General features: G+C 38.6%; 1 long non-coding RNA gene across 3 annotated transcripts in view; it reads left to right on the top strand.

The window, feature by feature from the left end:
* The window catches only part of LOC141577059 (uncharacterized), a 48,006-nt gene that overhangs the window by 6,160 nt on the left and 23,873 nt on the right, over positions 1 to 17,973 (top strand). The window contains exon 1 of one of the 3 annotated variants that reach the window (XR_012505521.1): positions 6,319 to 6,638. The exons of the other annotated variants lie outside the window; for them this stretch is intronic. This is a non-coding gene — a long non-coding RNA (uncharacterized LOC141577059). Of the gene's footprint in view, positions 1 to 6,318; positions 6,639 to 17,973 lie in introns of those variants that run through there. 3 annotated transcript variants of the gene reach the window in all.

Below are 17,973 nucleotides of genomic sequence, written 5' to 3'. Positions count from 1 at the left end.
AAAATAGACTTACCCTATGATCTAGCAATCCCACTCCTGGGCATATATCCTGAGGAAACTCTAATTCAAAAAGATACATACACCCTAATTTTCATAGCAGCACTATTTACAATAGCCAGGACATGGAAGCAACCTAAATGTCCATTGACTGATGATTGGATAAGAAGATGTGGTATATATATACAATGGACTACTACTCAGCCATAAAAAAATAAAATAATGCCATTTGCAGCAACATGGATGGATGTGGAGATTGTTGTACTGAGTAAGCCAGAAAGAGAAAGAAAAATACCATATGATATCACTTACACGTGGAATTTTAAAAAATTAGACAGATGAACTTATTTACAAAGCAGAAAAACACTCACAGACAATTTATGGTTATCGGGGGGAAAGGGGGTCATGGAGGGATAAAGTGGGAGTTCTAGATTTGCAGATACTAATTACTATATATAAAATAGATAAAAAACAAGGTCTTACTGTATAGCACAGGAAATATATACAATACCTTGTAGTAACCTATAATGAAAAAGAATATATATATATATAACTGAATCACTATGCTGTACACCAGAAATTAACACAACACTGTACACGGACTATACTTCAATTTAAAAAAAACACAATTGAAGTACCTATTAGACAGTCATTTGGTGACTTAGAGGAAGCTGTTAGATGACTATTCCATCTGTGGAATGTTGATTCATAACCAACTTTCATAAAAGCTTCTATTTCAGGAAGGTTACTTATTACCTAGTTATAAGCACTTGAAATTAACTCTAGTTGAATTAGACAGTCATGGTAGCATATTGGGTACCTCGTAGCATCACTGGGAGAGCAAAAGAACCAGAATTTGGCAAACTAATCAAGGAAGTCTCCCCAAAACAACCCACATTAGAACTGGCTCTGGGAAGAAAACTGCTAAATATATATTTAGGATGATACTGCCCCAGCTGGTCTTGAACCACCAACATTTCAATTTCCATGCTGTCTGGAGGCCAGCCAGCCTCTTGGTGGCTTGTTAATTATATTGGACTCTTTCCATAATGAAGAGCACAATTATTTGGGAATAAATGATTAGATGATTATTTTGTGCTTATGTCTGCTTTCCCTGCTCATAGATTCATAGATTTATTATATACATTCTCCATCATGAAGAGCCACACAACATAACTTTCAATTGAGAAACTTACTTTATGGTGTTTATGGAATTACTGGCTTTACCATGTATTCCCATTACCCAGAAGCAGTTGACCCTACAGAATTTTGGAATGGCACATGAAATATTCAGTTCTTATGTTAGCTTGGAGACAACATTCCGTGAAGTTGGGGTGCTAGTATATAAGATCTGGTATGTGCTCTGAATCCCATAACCATTATGACACTTCCACAGGTAGAAGACATGAATCTGGTAAGCAAGGGGCAGAATGGGAGTTGCATTTAATTCACCTAGTGGCCCACTTACAGAAATTTTGCATCAAATTCCTGTCCCTTTAGGTTCCACAGGTTTAGGGGTTGCAGTAGCAAAGAGGGGCTGCTGCCACAGGGAATCAAGACTGATTGAATTGGAAGCTGATAGCGCCACCTTTCTGTTTCTGATCCTGAAACCACAGGATGAAGAGTCAAAAAGATTAGAGTGTGACAGGAATGACTGATCATAGCTATCATGGGGAAACAGTGTCGTTATTATACAGTGGGATCAAAAAAGTGTTAATGGAAACCCAGTGATCTTCTGTTTCAGTGTTAGAAGTTAAAAGGAAATCCACAACAACTCAATATGGGAAAGATGGTCAAAGGGTCAGTTTTCTCAGGGATGAAGGAAATAGGTAACCCCTTGGCTGAGGGCAAAAGAAAAATGAAATTGACAGTAGGGGAGACAAGTCAACAACACAAATACAGCACCAAAGATGAGTTGCAGAAATAAGGATTGTGGAATCTATGCATATATTCTTTCAAGTGTATATTTATATATTTTATCAGGTTTTCCTACATTTTCCCTTCATTTCTCCTGATTTATATAGTGTATGTTAGTGGTGGTTAATTTAAATATTAATAGATAATTTATAGAATATTGAGACAAGACCATGGCACAACTCCAAAAGAATTGGACATCTTCCAGAAAGTCTGGATTTCAGTCTGGGTAAGACTGAAGCTAATTCCCTTTGTATGAGGAAAAACAGTTACTTTAGACTAAGTGCAAGAAGAAGTGTGTAAATTCATGTTGGGTTGCCAAAGGTTTGACTTAAAGAGGACATTTGTGATTCATTTTGGCCACATAGCAACCAAGTCCCTTTCTATATTTGGGGAGTTCTCTACTTAAGAGTCTTGGTGTGGGGCAAAGAGAGTTTATTGCTATAGAAGCTGAGAATGCTAGATACTTAGCAGTTTCTCTTAAAGACAGAACATTCTCGTGAGACTTAATATTCATAGCTGGACTTTGACCAAGTAGTTAGTGATGCAAGAAACCAAGAACAGGTGACTTGTGTGTGTATGTGTGACTGTGGCAATGACAGCAATCATTTCCTTATGAAAAACAAGGCCGAGACTTAGCTTGAAGATTTTCCTTTGGATTCTTCATCTGAAATTGGGCTCTCAAGCCCTCCCAGTGTGTCTGTAAACTATTCAATGTCCTTTTAATAAATTCCTTTTCTACTTAACTCTAGCCAGAATTGTTAGAAGTCAAGAATCCCTAACTAATACAGCATCTGTTGAGGTAGTTTCCAACATTTTGTCAATGTTATGAATCATCTTTTAAAAATAACTTTTAAACCATCCCTTTAAAAAAATCTGTTTTTAAAAGTCAGAGACCTCATATTTTAAACTGTTTTAATATTAAGCAAAATGTATTTGTTAAGTCTGTGCAACTTTAGCTCAGGTAAACTTACACCATTCCTCAATTTAAAAATCCTAAAAATAAGATATATGCCTTCATCATTACTTTTAGATTGAGAATCACTGGGTTGAGATAAAATGCACACTGTGCAGTAAAACCTCATCAATTCAAATTAAACAGGAAGGAGGACTTTCTACATCAATGTAAAAAACCAAATTTTAAAGCAATGAAGTTTTGTAATTTCCAAGTCCTTACAGTAAGTAGCTGCATCTGAATACCAACAAAGCATTACTAGAAATGATAGAAACCTGCTAGAACTTACTAGAAATGTGCCAAGATAGATTTATAATCATACAATCAAGTTTTGTTGGAAGGGACCTGTATATTATTCAGAATTCTTTCTGTTTCAGGTAATAGAAACTCAATTCAATTGGCTTAAACTTAAAAAGCCAGAATTGAAAAATCCAGTTAGTCTGACATGAGGCATTGCTAGATGTAGGGGCTAAAAAAAGCACCAGGACTCGGTCTACCTCTCGCCACTGCTGGGTTGTGCTTTCTTCTGTATTGGATCCGTTCTCAGCAAGCCATCCCCTATTGCTACCAAGACGGCTGCCAGAAGTTCTGGGCCTGCGTCCTATCCTTTCAGCAATCCTGTTTAAAAAGAAAAAATTCCCAACAGTTTCTTTAAAAGTCTTAGGACTGACTCAGATTTGCCCAGCATGACTACGTGCCTTTCTTGGCCAAGAATATGGAAGACATGGAATGCCTATGTCAGGTCACCGTCCCATTGCTGGAATCTGAGGATGACTTCAGTTCTGTCAAACCTTACACCTCAAAGAAGTGGAAGAGAAGTGCTTCAACAAAGAAAGTGGGGGTGATCTTAGCAGAAGAAGGAGTGGGATGCTGGCCAGACAGAAGCAACAACCCTTTCACTAGAAGAACTTGAATTCCCAGCAACACCTGGAGCCACAGGCTCCTTTAAACACCACTAATCGTCACTGAGCCTCCATTTGTACACTCCTGGTGCTGATACATTTTTTTTCTCTTACTTGGCAATCTATTCTGTTGCCAGTAAGTGTTAAAGTTCTTCCAGGTATTGAATTAAAATTTGCTTCCCTGGATTTTAAAAACATCAATCTATCTATGCTCTGCTCTCTGGAGTGTAGTATTTCCCCCTTCCTACTTAAAAATGCTGTTCTTTCAAGTGCATGAGGTCAGATATCATGCAAATCAGGCTTGCCATCCAGTATTCTCGTTTCCTCAGCCATTTCTCGAATGGTACATTTTCCATGACCTTTATTGTCTTACTTTTCCTCAAGACATTTTCTCATTTGTCTCTGTTCCTGTTACTAAGGTATCATAAAAATATGCTTCTATAGAAGAGTATTTGGTGGAGGGAGGCATAAATAAATCAACAGGGAGTCAAGATTACACTGTGAGATACAGACTCATTTTTTAACTGTGGCCCACCTTGCTACAAGCAGTCCAATTTGCTTAGGATAAACCTTGGATTTAGATGTAAAATGGATGCAATAGGCCACTTCATATTCTGTCCTGAATGGAGTGACTGTGGTCTGCATTGCCTAGAACAGCCCCAGTAATGCCTTTTGGGCCAGTGTAATTATTAATGGCGTCCTTTTCACTTTCAAAGTCCCATTCTGGTCACCCTAGTAAACCACTATCTGCTGATATGACAGGTTATTCCACAGGTACAGGTGCACTAGGATGTGAACAACTTGAGAGACTATGTTTTATTTGACTTCATATTCCCAGAACTTCACTCAATTCCAGGACATAGTGGATATTTAATACATGCTTCTTGAATAAGGAGATGAATAAATCCAATCATGTGGTTTTAAGCTCAAACACAAAACTTTGCATTTGTCCTTAAAAATACATGTATTAACTGGCAGATGCATGCTTTTACAACAAGTGATATGCTTTGACATGTTTAAATGCCTAAAAACAGTTCTCTACATATTTTTCAAAATAGCCCCAAATGTTTCATAGATGGTAACATAGACAGTGAACAATGGCCAAATAAATGAAATGTAACTAGTTATCCATGTGCCCCGGACAGAGTTTTTCAGATAGCAAATATTAAATAAATATTGTTAGAACTTCAAAAATATTTAATAATCACACCTATAGATTATGATGGTAAAGTAGATACTGAATAGAGTGAATCCAATAGATTTGATCTCTGATACAAGTTTAGTTTAATGTGCAGTAAGTGTAGAATTGGCAAAATGCTGATTAAAGAGAAAGTGGCAATTGAGACTCTCAGAATTGCCATTCGAAAAAATAATGGAGACCACTTAGTTTAATCTACTCTTTTTGCAAAGGAGAAAACTTGATCACAAAGAAAAGACTTCTTCAAGGCCACATGGTTAGTTACTAGTAGAAAGATAAAGAACGCAGGTCTTAAGTGGGAAAGTAGGGTTTTTTTTACTTTTGTTTAATGGGATTTTCTATGTTAATGGAGTTAAACAGAAAAATATTTTAGAATTCACCATTATTTTGTCTTTAAAGAAGAAACGTTGATCAGCTGACTGATATTTCAATGACCTTATTTTCGTGGATAGCTACAGGAGCATTCTAAATATAAAGGGACCACATTCCAATCATGAAGTTTCCCTATTGCAGTTGTAGAGGGAATGCAGATTGAGTGAGCTATATGTAGTGTGGCTAGATATATCAGCACTCAAACAGAAACATTTCTGAGAATGAGAGAGGGTGTTATTAGCAATTATGCTAGAACAACAGGCATAAATTAGGACTGTCCTGGGTGAACCAGGATTTATTGTCACCATAGACAAATGTGTACTTGTTTTGTTGTTAATTGCTTTCTATTAGGGAGCTGTGGACAAGAATTCTGATAATGGAAGTCAGGAGTAGGGGCTTTGTTATATTTGCTGTATTAATAATATATCTTGAAAAAAATATGAAAACAAATATATGTATGTATATACATGACTGGGACATTGTGCTGTACACCAGAAATTGACACATTGTAACTGATGGTACTTCAATTAAAAAAATAAGAATATATCTTAAATAATAAATGAGTTTCAGGATTTTGATTTAGTCCACGCAAATTCACATCTAGACTTTATACACCCAGAAATTATACATTTTCTGTATCCTTTGGAAGCATCAAAGTTAGTAACTATAAAATGAATCAGGTCTCAAATGGGTTGGGAAAAGTACAAGTTGTTTTGAGATACCTCAACCCCTCTCCAATACCATTACTAATTATGAAAGCAATACAGATGTTTTTGTTTTCTTCTTGACTTGGGTCACATTCCATTCTGGGATGATGTAAGAGTTTTAACCAAGCATAGAATAGTAATGAGCATTTTGGGAGATCCAGTTCTAAAACCTTGCCTTTGGTCACATACAGCTAGCACTTAGAATCTAAAAACATGGAACCTTTTGATTTGCAAGGTTAATCGTACACCTGTTTACTTTTGGAATATTTTTAAGAGGTCAAACTGTAAAAGCAAAGAGTAAGTTATGGTCCACTTGTCCAAGAAAAAAAAAAGCCTATGAGTCTTCTAGTATTTTTCCTATCTCACTGAAATATACAAGCTGAGCAGCCATGGTTCTCTTCAACAAACAGCTGAGGCCTCTTGACTTTTGCTTGGAGCTGGTAGTTTCTAGCTTGGCTGCACATCAGAATTACCTGGAGGGCTGTTCAGAAATCCTGATGCCCAGGCCACACCTCACTCAGATCAATTAAATAATCATCTCTGGTGGCAGAACCCAGGCATCAGTAAACACTACAGATGACTCCAACATTCAGGTAAGGTTGCAGCCCCAGCTCTCGAATCATTTAAGGGCTGATTTGAGGAGTTTTAAACCCAGTGCTCTAAGGAGTCTTGAGAAGACAAAATTATCTTACACAGCTAGTGTGACTTACTGGTTCCAGGAAATGATCTAGAGTTGCAGGCAAAGTAAGAGAAAGAGGGATAATTAGCTTTGGACTTAGGTAGGCTTTATTTTTAAACCCAGGATCAGCTAGCTACTTAAATTAGTTGTCTTTGGTCACGTTACTTATTCTCATTGAGCCTCAGCCTCCTCATCTGTAAAATGGACCAGTAACACCTGTTGCTGACTTGCTGTTGACTTGTTTTCCTTGTTAATGAAACCAAACCTCTTCTCCCATTTACCCTAGATTAGGAAGCTTCCATTACTAGAAATATCAAGAAGCCTGTCTTGATTACCTTATATTCTAGGACTTAGCCTCTGCCTTGACTGTATGTATGCCTTCTCAATGACTATAAACTCTCCTTGACACCAGCCTGATGGTGAGATTTTGCTGACGGACCGCCCTGATCTTATTTTGCCATGCACATATTACATTTGTGTGCTGCCCTTTTTAGACTTCTTGTCCCTGGGCTCCTGCCACCTAACCACTAGCATATCCCAGAACTTTTTTCTGGATATCCTTGACACCTGTTGACTCTAAATACACATATTGGGCACAAAGTTCCACCCACCTGACTAGACTTCCTAGTACTTCTAATTGGACTCTCACCCCAAATACTGCCCTAACTGTATGTATCAGGCTTATCCATTAAATCAGTATTTGTGGAGCAATCACCAAATCCAACAACTGTGTCTCTGTCCTCACAATTTACAGAACACCTGGGAAGGGGGAGAAGAAAGGGTGTGATAAGTGCAGTGACAGCAGCAGTCCGAGGCTGTGATCCTCCCTGTATCCTCTTTTCTCATTAAAGCTTAACACTTTGATATTTGTTTATGTCACAAAGCAGGATCATTGTTTAAAATGTTTTAATTTGGGGGAGGGTGGCATGGAAGATGGTTACGGACTACATTAAGTTTGTTGGATACTCGTGTTTTGCCCCACACAACTTGAAGGATTTGAACTATTAATTTTGTTGTGATAATTTTACACAGTTCATTTCATACTCCTTGGCACAGTGCAAGCACACTCTCAATGCTATTTTGGGATCATCTTGATGAATGTAAAGTGAACACCTTATTTTTCCTTAGAAACAATTTTGTATGCTGTGTAGATGAGGTGTCCTTTGGCTCTCTAAGAACTAACGAATCTAGCTCCATCTGTCATCTTTGATAAAGCCCTTACAGGTATGTGTGCAAACAAGTCTCAAAGAGCAAAAGAATTTGATGGCCTATCCAGCAATCTGCATTATGGAGCAATCAGTGAGAATGTTATCTCAGCTACACTTGTACCATCTTCCCTTGGCTGTGCTTATCAGTCCTGACTCTCCTCTGTGCCTTCCTAATTGTCTGTCTTTGTGTTTTCTGTGGCTGCCAGCAGCTTTATATTACCTACCGGAGGAATGAAAATGACTGATTCTACCAGAGGCAATTTGGGAAGTTATGTATGGTTCACAGGGGTGACGGTGATGATGGTGATGATTGCTGATCTTGTTATCTTAGCGTTTTACAGAATTCAGAAGTAATTGGCTGCCTCCTGTCCATTTTACGTATGACCATTTAACCTTGAAGTTGTCCAGTTTGCTTTGTGGTGATCAGGACTGGCCTAGCAAGAATTACAGAGGAGAGAAACTTCCGGTTTAGTAAATTTGTCTCCCCTATTATGGATCTAGTTTCCTTGTGTTGGTTTCCTAGGGTGCCCTCTGCTGGGCTCCAACCAGGAATTCTGATTCTGGCCAATAGCCCATGAAGCCCATGCTTCAATGCCCATTAAAAACATCTTTTTATGTCACATATCATCAGAATCCTAGCATTTGTTTTCCAAGCTGACAATTAATAGCTGTCAACAAGTAATGTATTTTATTGTATAAATGGGAAAAAAACAACACTCTTTCCAGATCACTTAAACTTACATTTCCACAGTGACTTTGTAGAGATAACACTTCTACTTAGTCTAATTCAATGGTAGGAATGGAGGCCTGGCATATGGGGAAGGCTGCGCTCTGAGAAATCAAAGGGGAAAATATTTTCCAACAGGCAAGACCTAACAGCTTACCTAAAATTAAACTGTGTGGGCAGCTGTCTACTTTAGCTATCTACATGGTCCACCCCCATGGAGGTAATTTTCAGTCTACTAACAGGAAAAGAATGAACAACATTTTTTTTTTTTTACAACATTATTTACTTTTAAGTTTTTATGAAGAATGCCTTGAGCTCTTTTAGCGGGTACTGTCTAAATCCTAGTAACAGTTAAGTATATGGCATTGTTTGGTGGATTAGTTTGTCCATAAAGATGTGTAGAGAGTGTATATTCATTGGCATGACCTCTGTTGCCCTGTGTCCTTTCTTGTCTACTGAAATCAGTTGGGCAATCCCTGTCTGTAAGCACATTTCCCAAGAACTGGTTAGAGCCAGTCTTCATAAGAGGAACCTATTATGAAACCAGCACCAGAGAATATTTACTTTGTTGAAGATCTACTGAAAGACGCACTTGCTTGAAAATGAAATTGCTTTCTTTTGGTCCCCACCTAGCGCCCTGAACACCAGAGACCCTTGGGGCTCAGTTAGAAGGAGAAAGAGAAGAGATGAGGGCTGGGCCTGCTCTGCTTTTTAAACTTTCTCATTGTTTAAGCTGGTATTTTCATCGCTGTTCAATGCACATGTTTCATGAAGATCAGCTAAATTCATAACATATTACCAAGTGAATAATGTGCCTGAGTCTGGGTATGTAGAAAACAGCATCAATTTTTTGAAGACTCACTTTTTTTCTTAAAACGTAACGTGAATTTTCCATCTTTCTCTTTAACATATTTATGTTTAAGACAAAAACAACATGTAGGTTGCTTTCCAGATAAGTAATTCAATCTTCAGTTAAATAAATGATCCAGTAATAAGTATCACCTTTAACTTGTGGCTCCTGATTTAAAACTGTGTATCCCCAGAGTTCTATGTAATCAAATTGGAGAAGGACGAACTCAGAAGAAGCATGAGGGAGAGGATCTAGTCAGGGAAGAATGCATCTATTAATGGTCAATCAGCTGGTAAGGAGTTTTGTTATGGATGCCACTCTCAGGGAAACAGGGCCTTTTGATGATAAGATCTAGTGCATAGTTGAAACTTGAGATGTTAGAAGTGTCTAGATAGCAACGGAGCTGAAGAGAGAGTACATTCAAAATACAGAGTCTTCAAGATGGATGGGGAAGAGGCAGAAACGTGATTCAACCAGCACACATGTCCTAAGTACCATATACACCTATAGCAACTGTGGATGCACAAAGTAAATGGCATGGCAAATAAATAAGGAAGAAAATTCAAATTAACTTTTGCATGATAGCATCTTCTGTTTCCTTTCTGAAATTTTAAAGTAACTATGTATTATCTTAAAAGTGCTATATATATTTTTTTATCACTAGTGTTTTATATTTATTATCTGGAATATATTCATTCTAGAGGTTAATTTGTCTACAGGTTATTTGAAACTCAAAGCATGCTTTCTAATAGAAAGAGTCTTATTAGCAGTGAATTTTTCATGCCAGTCCCCAAAGTGTATTTAACACTGAAAGAATTTGGAATAGGTAAGGGGTAAGGACCTGAGTATCAGCACTTTTTTCATAAGCACAATTTGATGCAAGTGATCTGACCAATACTGTGAGAAACACTATTATGAGAGGTTGAAGATTTTTGGGATAAGTACAGGAGACTGGGGACCATGGCTGAAAGCCTGGGGCAGTGTTCCAAAGGGGTGCAGAAATATATTTAGTTAACTGCCCTCTCTGCTACCTGTTGCCTCTCCACACATCCAACAAGGTAAGTTATTTGGCAATTAGGTGAAAACTGATGGAATCGTGGGTGGACACCTGACCTAAAGTAGATCAACCAGATATTTTAACTTAAGAATTTGCAAATGGGGACAGAAGCACCAGTTAACCCTGTTGGTTATTTGAAATGAAGATATTTCCAGGGGCTACAGGGAGCCAGTCCTGTCAAGGAAATGGACAAGCAGTGGGCTGGCATACATAGAAAAAGAAGGAGAACCACAGAGAGAGACAGAGAGAGAGAGAGAGAGAGAGAGAGAGAGAGAGAGAGAGAGAGAAAGAGAGAGACAGAGAGAAGAGATGAGGAACCATGTGTTGAGGGTGGAGAGGGAGAGAGACAGAGCAAAAGCAAACAAGATAACCAGAAGGAGAGAATTTTCCTTGGAGCCTGTCAATTGGCTGCTGTAGCTACCAGTCCCTCCTGTGGTCTGTGTTTTCTGAGGTATTTTCTATATCCTTCCAAGTAATTCCTCTTTTTCACTTAAGCTAATGTGAATGTGTTCCTGAGTGAGGGGACAACCAAGAGTCTGGGAGAGGACAAGACATGAGATGTATCTTATTCTCTCCCCTGCATCTTTCCTTCCCCACTCTCTTTCCTCTTTTCTCCAATTCCTTGATCCTTTTTCCCCCCTTGATCCTTTTGATGCTCTTCCTTTTCTGCTTTTAACATCCTTCCCTCCAAAGAAGAAGAGGACCTCCTTTCCTTTTCCCACCTCTGTTCCTCTCCGAGTCTTGATCATTTTCTGCCCTAAATAGAAACAAATGGCTAGGATGGAGGGGAACAGAGCAGAGGGACACTCCTAGGACCACCTGCACACACATAAGAAGGTGGCCACTTGCACTGAAATATCATATGTGGAAGAAAAATTAGCCCACTCTCTAAGTACACTGAATTTAAGAAGCAGCTTCAGGCTGCCTTGACAGTATTTATATGTAACAAATAAAAAACACTTTTTACTCTCTTTGAAATTTAACCTTTTGTAATGTTTTACTCGATGAAACCCTTCTCTGGCTCAATCAGCTTCAGTTACACCAACCGGCCTTTAAAAATTAGATGCTCTTCATTGAACTGAGAGAAAAAGAATTGCAGATGAAGAATAAAGGTCTAGATTTGTTATTAACTTGAAGTATAATAGGTCATACATAAGATTTATGACTTGATATCATAAAGATCCTCACCAGGCTATGAGGGCTGAGCTAAAAATGCTCCAGTTTTGGCTTGGGTTATTTTTATGAAGCCTTGGGCTGAGTCGTAATCTCACCTGATGAAGGCTGACAACATATTTGCCTTAGAAGGACCTGGGGCAGGTTTCCCTCCCTGCTTTTGTGTGGGAACAGGAAAAATGTAGTTAAATAGAAGCCAGCATAGAAAACAACTTTGAAGCTACCTCAGCTCTGCTGCTCACTGGCTGGGGGGGAGTCAGAATAATTCATGATTCTTCTGGGTCTAAATTTTCTCCTTTTATAAAATGTAAAATCCTTTCTACAAACAAAGCCACAATTGGTACTTTGTGGATATGATGAAGGTAGACTGCTCCAGGCCGGGTGCACAATGCCAGAATTCCTCCCTTCCCCCCTCCCCCATCTCCCACCTTCCCCCCCCCACCTCCCCTCACCTTGCCCCACTACTCCACCCAGCCCACCCAACCTGCCTCCACCCCTGGGGACTCCCACGAACTGAGGGTTTTGTGGAGCACACATGGAAATTCCCCAGACTACATAATCCCCACAATTGCTTCAAGCTCACTAATTCTCCAGCTCTGTGAGGTTTTAATGAAAACTCTACAGGAGAAGAGAAAAACAAGTCTTTTGCTTCACTTAGTGTTTGTCAAGGCTCTCTGATGACGATGATAGTTGTGATTTAAAGGACCAGATGATGTGGGAAATCAGATTTTGCTTGAAGCTGCCATTTTAATTGCTAGATATCACATTGTGTATGTGTTTGTTGAGAAGAGAAGATCCCTCACATATTTGCATTTAGATGGAACTTCAGGGGAAAAGAATGTACTCATAAACAGTTGACATTGACTTTCCAGTCAAAGCCAAGTACTCTACCTTAATTGACAGATATGTCTCTTCTAAGAGTTCAGTAGCAGTTGCTGGGAAGGTGATTGCAATTAAGAAACACCTCTCTAGAAAATTCGCAGTGATGGTAGTTGTATTCATTTGCTGGCACTGCTGTAACAAAGTGCTACCAAATGAGTAGCTTAAACAAACAAAAAAATAGTCTCACAGTTTTGGAGGTTAGAAGTCTGAGGTGAAGGTTTGGCAGTGCTGGTTCCTTCTGAGGGCTGTGAGGGAGAATCTGTTCCATGCCTCCTCTCTAGCTCTGGTGGCTTGCTTGCTGGCCCTCTTTGGCATTCCTTGACTTCTGCATCACCCTAATCTCTGTCTTCATCTTTGCATATCATTCTCCCTGTGTGCCTTTGGCCAGATGTCCCTCTTAATAGGGACACTAGTCCTACTGGGTCAGGGCCCACCCTACTCCAACATGACCTCATCTTAACTAATTACATCTGCAACCAATGACCTTATTTTCAAATAAGGTCACACTCTGAGGTACCTGGGGTAAGGACTTCATCCTTTGAATTTTTAAAGGACATAATTCAACCGATAACAGCAGTATTTGTGGAGTTCAGATGAGTTAGCCTCCCAATTTAGCCTTATTTCGAGGAAACACTTAGAAATAATCTCCTTATTTGGATTAGACTCTCTTCTGTTAAAGACCAAATTCTGATCCCAAAGGCCCTTACCAGCTGAAGAGGGACGATGGGATGGAAGGCAGCCCTGACACCAAGTGCACAGGCCCCACTTACAACAGTTTTGAGAATCATTTTAATGATATTTTCATGACTTTTGCTATGATAGCATACACTGTTATTATTTATTTTACATTTTTCTTAAATGTAAAAAACAATTTTTTTAAAGATAATTGGATAGAAGACTTTTATGTGGACTTGTGGTCTAAGTATTCTTAAAAAACCACTAGAGGTACTAGGTTAAAAATATAATAAATATCCTTTAAAATGCATAGCTGATCTCATAGGAAAATAAGATAAATCTCCAGGGTTCAGAAAGAACTTGTGGATCCATCCACTGCTTTCTGTCTCCCCTGCATGCCTCTGTCAAGCCACCACCATCTTTTACTCTGGACCACTGTAAAAGGTCCCATCTCCCCTAACAACTCTTACCTCCTCCAAACCACTCACCTACTTGCAGCCAGAATGAGCTAAAATTTTTTAATGTAAATTTCAAAATACAAACAAAATCAATTAATTTCCCTGTTTAAATCCCTTCTATGATCTGCCATTGCTATTAGAATAAAGACCAAAATCTTATGGCCCAGTCTACCCCTCCAGCATAGCCAGATTCCAGTTATACTGGTTTTCTTTAGGACTCAGAGCAAAGAGATTCCTCTGCTCAAGACATACCCCACTCTGCTCTCTCCTGCCCCACCTTTCTTAGTTAATTCCAACTCATCCTTCAGAGCTCTACTCAATGACACATCATTTTAGAGCCTTTCCCTGATCCTCCCAAACCAAGAGACTCCCTTGATTATATTCTATCAGTTTCCTGTACTTCTTCCTAGTGTTTGTCATAATTCCAATTAAATAAATAATTTAGGATTTCATAGTTTCATAAATGTCTCTCCTGCTACAATTTAATCTCCATGAAGGGAGGGACTGTATCTACCTTATTTCTATAATATTCCCTGAACCTAGTATGGTATCTTCCACAGATGATTAAAAATATGTCGAGGGAATGACCTATATACACGTAAGAGTAGAATTAATATTAACTTCTCTCCACCTCACTCCTTATATTTCACCCACTAAAGATTTTAAGAGTAGTATCAGCCTGTTAACAAGTTTTCTTTTAGCCTTTCTTACAATGCCTATATAAAGAAGTTTTACTTCACACATCCTGACAAAATTTTATTACTCTTCTGCAATTTGAAAGAAATACCCAGGGCAATATACTTCACATACTTCTAATTGTTGCCAGGGAGCTATAATTTTAAGCTCTTGTTTAAAATTATCATGAGAGAGTATCAGTCCAAATACATAAGTAAATTTAATTATTTAGGTTTTTCTCTGGCTAGTGGTTGTGGTTAATACAATTGACTTTATCTTTACCTGAAGCAAGTGCGTGGTTGTATTTGAAACATTAATTTTTGCATTATAAACAAATTTTACGTGTGTGTGTGCACACATGTGACCAGCTCCCCGATCTAGCACAGCCTAATTTACTAAGGATTTCCCTTGTCTATAGTCCTCTTATTTTATCAATTCAGATAGAAGATTTGAGATCTTTAAAACTAGTGACAATGGAAGAAACAATCCTACAGAAACAGAAGCTGAATGCATGTCAAGTGAGCTTTGGAATTAAATAAGGCAGTTTCATGTTTAATAATTATAATTAATGCAAAAGACATTCTTCAGCATATAAATAACCTGTTTTCTCAATGTAATAGTTTTTTCTTTGTGTAAGTGAGAACCAAGTAACCTCCATCCTGTTCAGTACGCTAGTGATGTTCCTGAGACCGTTTACAAGTCAGCATTCGTGTAGACTGTTTCATGCTAAGTTATTTGCCCACAGATTAGCATCAGCAACCAGAGGAGTGCAGGAGTTTTTAATGCATGTCATCTTAAGTGTATAAGATAGTCAACAAAGGGCCAGGTCCTGAATTTAAAGCTTTCCCTCAATTATCTCATCTTACTCTCAAACAGTTTGCAGCGCAGTGGGTCTTTTTATTATACCTTCATTATCCCTCATTTCCTGAAGCTTGGAGAGATTAAGTAACTTTCCAAACGTCAGACATTTAGTGTATGTTAGAGTCTGGAAGCAAACTCAGTTTATTTGATTCCAAAGCCCCATTTTTAACCACTACACTTCAGTGCTTGTATATAAAAAGCTCTATATCACCTACTATTCATGTACATGAAATTTATAACTACGATACTTTAAAAAAATTGAATTAATCTATAAGTAAGTAGAAAGGTGAATATTGATTTATTGTAATTTTTTTTTAATGAAGGTACTAGGGATTGAGCCCATGATTCTCCTACATGCTAAGCAAACACTCTACCGCCGAGCTATACCCACGCCCCTAGATGAATTCAATTTTGTACTTAGTAGGATTACACTGCTTGTGCCAGAACTGAGAGAAGAACTCGGGTGTCCTGATTTCCATCCCAATGTTTTTCCCCATGATATTACGCTACTTCCAGTTATACAGCTTATTCACATACATTTGAGTTGTAACCTAAACTAAAGCAGTATTACTGGGCTTTGTGTTTCAAGAGGGTGTATATACCAAAAATTTCAAAAAAAAAATATTCCTTGTTAAAGTTTGTCTTATATGGTTAACAGGAGGCTGATTTTTGAAAGTGCTCCTTCCTAAAACACTGATCGTGATCTTAAAGAAAGACATCTTCTGGGACTAAGACCTCAACCTCAGAACTTAAGACCCACCAAAGTTATCAGCAGTCTGTTTATTTTTTCCCCCTCTCTCTCATCCCAGAGAAAGGACCACTAGCAAGAAATCGTACCCTAGTTCATTATACCTAACTTTTCTACTCCTTATTGCACATGGTAGAAGTAAGCAGAAGACCATTACATAGAAGCAACAGAGTAAATTCCTATTTCACACTTGATCTTAGCCAAAAGGCCGAGAAGCGATGTAAATTCCTATTTCAGATTTTATTTTTTAATCTGAAAAGTTAACTTTCTCTTCCACAATTTAAAAAAAAGCTAAATATCTCCCTGCCTGGAGTTTCCAAATTTTGATCCATAGATCACATGTTACTTGAGATTTATATATATCATGACCTTCCTTTTGGCAAATCTCATAGAACCTGCAAATTTTTAAAAATTACCAAAGATAGTATCTCTTGTTAGAAATCCTAGTTATACTCTCTCAAAACCCTTTAATAACCAACAAACACAGCTTGGTGGTGGAATGATTAAGCGTAATATTTGAAGTATATTTATCAGACTTGATAACTTTTAGGAATATGATGAATCTGTTTTTCCTCAGGTTATTTTATTTCAAGAAGAACAACTCAGAACTTTTCATTGTTCTACACATACCGATTTTCCAATTGCTTAATAATCTCTACTGGCTCTTCTCTGAACCTCTCTAGACTCTCCATGGGCTTGTATGCATGATTATTATACTAGTCTGCTCAGGGCTGAGAACTGGAAGCTCTGTTACCTTTCATTCACTCCCCCATTCAGCCTTCTCTGTCAGGCCTATGATGGGCCCTGGTGATAAAGATGAAAAGCAGTGTCTAACTCTAGCAGAGCCTGGGTGACTCTTCCCCCAAGTGATTTGCTCTTCCTCCTGGGTGCACAGCTTGATCACTTTTCCCAGCCCTCTCATTAGGTGTGGCCATGTGCCCAAGCCCAGGGGCTGGTGGGCAGTCATGTGTGACACTGGCAGGCCTGACCCATCACACTTCCTTCCTCTTTCTCAGAGTAAACATGTATTGAAACCAGCTGAGCCGCAAGATAGAACTTGACTCCCCGATTCCTGCTTGGAGAAGAGCCACTTGACCATGGGTGTCATCTGTTTGGGGACTTGTTATGGGCAAAAAACAAACCTCTGTGGCATTAAACTGCTTAGATGTAGGAGCTTCTCTCTTCCAATAGCTAGTCATGCCCTCGTTAACACACTGCACTTAAAAGCAAACAGGAAAATACATTTAAAAACCACCATACAGTACAGTGCTTTGATGGTAAAACATGCTCTGATCCAAGTACAGAGGATGGCCTGGGGATTCCAGGATAAAGGAGGTAACATCTGAGCTGAATTTTGAGGGCTAAGTAAATATCAGGCAAGCTAAATAGGGAAAGAGTGTTCAAGACAAACTTGTATGTACAAGGCCCCTAGGCAAGAAAGAGTAATGTCAAAGGGTTAGAAGATGTTTGGGGTAGGTTAAATGCTGACTTACTCTAAGGAGACTGGTGAGACAGGAGCCTGGAGAGGTGAAGAGGAGCCAGCTAATGAAGGAGGACAGGCAAAGATCAGGTGGGAAGATGGCATTCTGGGCAGGAAAAATAGAAAGTACCAAACCCAGGGTTATTAGAAAGCATAGCGATCTCTGGAAATTTAAACACAAATTAGCAGAGATGGAGTGAAGTAGGAGTGGAAAATAAGATAGGTAAGAAGATGAGCCTGGAGTGGTAGATGAGACCCTGTTCTCCTTACCCTGGTTTTGAAGACAAAGTGCTATTAAAGAGATTTAAGCAGGGAAGTAATGGAAGGTATGTTCACCTTACAATATTCCTCTGGCAGGACGTCATGTTGAAAACATTAGGGTTTAGGTAGTCTTTCAACATGGCGGTTTTTTTGTTTTACTCCCCCAAATGTTACTGTGATGAGTTTTCCCATTG

Source organism: Camelus bactrianus, chromosome 3, assembly GCF_048773025.1.
Source record: "Camelus bactrianus isolate YW-2024 breed Bactrian camel chromosome 3, ASM4877302v1, whole genome shotgun sequence".
Lineage (NCBI taxonomy): Eukaryota > Metazoa > Chordata > Mammalia > Artiodactyla > Camelidae > Camelus > Camelus bactrianus.
Note: the sequence above shows the minus strand (reverse complement) of the source record. Positions and strands in the feature narration are given on the sequence as shown.